Raw genomic sequence first — 2,220 nt, 5'->3', positions numbered from 1 at the left:
CAGACTCTGCGGCACCGTAATAGCCACGCCCTTCGAAGGAAAGTCACAAAAATAGGGATAGAGTAAGATCAATGTCTTGAGTCTTTTCTAGCCAATTTTCAATCGGATTCGTTAAAAGGGCACCGTGCAGTACGTCAAAATGTAAAAAATGATATTGATTGGCGCAAGGTGTATAACTGAATATAAACATATAGATGTCTTCAGGTACCGACTCTTTATGTACATGTGAAGTTTTGGATTTTTAGCAGCATGTGCAAGAGAGTTATTAAGCATTTTGTCCATTGCGGCGAAGGAAATCTTAAGTGAAAACTTCGAAGCCCCGCCCCCGTCATATAGTATTTCGGAAACAAAAAATTTTAGCCCCAGTGTTTGTCCCAGGTCTTAAGATGCTACAGACAGAATTTTAAGGCAATCAGATGAAGCCTTTAGGATCAGGGTGCAAAAGAATGACCCCTGTAAACATGCAAAAAAGGGCAAAAGTCGGACTTTCAAAAATTCATAACTCACTTCCTGTTCATATTAGACGTTAAAATATCAAATTTTTCGCCATGCCCGATGAGACTGCCAAGTTTGGTGAATTTTTGTGCATGTTTCGGGGGTCAAAAATGCAATCGAACAATCGGAAAAATAATAATAATAATAATTTCTACAAAAACAATAGGGACTTCGCAGCGGTCGCTGCTCAGGCCCTAATAATAATAATAATAATAATAATAATAAAAGTAATAATATTTTCTACAAAAACAGTAGGGACCTCGCAGCCGTCGCAGCTTGGGCCCTAATAACAATTTCTAGAAAAACAATAGGGACCTCGCAGCGGTCACTGCTCGGGCCCTAATAATAATAATAATAAAAATAATAATAATTTCCACAAAAACAATGGGGACCTCGTAGCGGTCGCTGCTCGGGCCCTAATAATAATTTCTACATAAACAATAGGGACCTCGCCGCGGTCGCTGCTCGGGCCCCAATAATAATTTCTACACAAAGTCCATTGTGGTGACGCGCCCCTTTTAAGTAAATTCAAAATGGCCGACTTCCTGTAAAACCTAGCTCATTGCTCCAAGAGACTTTTTTGTAGGTCTTGGTCTTATACATACAGTGAACCCTCGCTACTTCGCGGTTCACCTTTCGCGGGTTCAGTGCTTCGCGGGTATAAAAAAATATTCGGGGGCATTGTAGTTTCGCCGAACGGCACGACGGGCGCTGGAGCGGTTAGACGGCCGGCGTGCGCCGAAGAAGAGCGTGGGCGAAGAGGAGAGTGGACGAAGAAGAGCACGTTCCCCCGGACACGATCGGTGGCGACGTTTCGCGCGGTTCGGACCGTACCAGAGCTCCGGCCGGCGTGCGTGGCAGTTAAGCCGTAGAGGAGCACCTTCCCCGGGCACGGGCGGTGCCAAGCGGCCCCTAAGTTTAACCGAATGGAAGCTCCGGAGGAGGAGGGCATGCTCGCGTCACAGTAAGCCAAAAAGGAGCACCTTCCCCGGGCACGGGCGGTTCCAAGCGGCCCCTAAGTTTAACCGAATGGAAGCTCCGGAGGAGGCGGGCATGCTCGCGTCACAGTAAGCCGAAGAGGAGCACCTTCCCCGGGCACGGGCGGTGCCAAGCGGCCCCTAAGTTTAACCGAATGGAAGCTCCGGGGCAGGAGGGCGGGCGTGTGTCACAGTAAAGCCGAATTGGAACACCTCTTCCGCCCGGGCACGAACGGAGCGCGAAGCTGTCAGTTATGAATGAATAAATGAATAAATAAATAAATAAATAAAGAATGCCACCTTTCATTTCACAGGGCACACCGGACGGCGTACCAGCAGGTAAAAGTCGGAGTAATTAAATAAATACAAAAAGAATGGCTGGGGAATAAAAAAATAATACGTTTTAATAATAATTTGGTTTTTTTGTTATAACATGAATTTCACTCTCTCTCTCTGTCTATATATACATATATATATATATTTATTTATTATATATATTGTATTTTTTTTTAAGCATTTTTGAAGGTGCGCCGCTACTTCGCGGATTTTCAGTTTTCGCGGGTGGTTTCTGTCCCCATTAACCGCGATAACCGAGGGTTCACTGTACTCCATAAAATTTACAAAAAGCAAGGTGAAACACTCAACCAGGGCTGCTTTTTTTAACATTTCTCGAGGGCCATGGCGAGCCATTTAAAAAAAGCTGCACAACTAACGTATAAAATATTGATAAATTTGCTCTGCCTGATGT

Source organism: Idiotropiscis lumnitzeri, unplaced genomic scaffold (genome assembly GCF_059441095.1).
Source record: "Idiotropiscis lumnitzeri isolate Australia: NSW breed Sydney's pygmy pipehorse unplaced genomic scaffold, RoL_Ilum_1.0 HiC_scaffold_119, whole genome shotgun sequence".
Lineage (NCBI taxonomy): Eukaryota > Metazoa > Chordata > Actinopteri > Syngnathiformes > Syngnathidae > Idiotropiscis > Idiotropiscis lumnitzeri.
The sequence above is the reverse complement of the archived record's forward strand: the minus strand, read 5'-3'. Positions refer to the sequence as shown.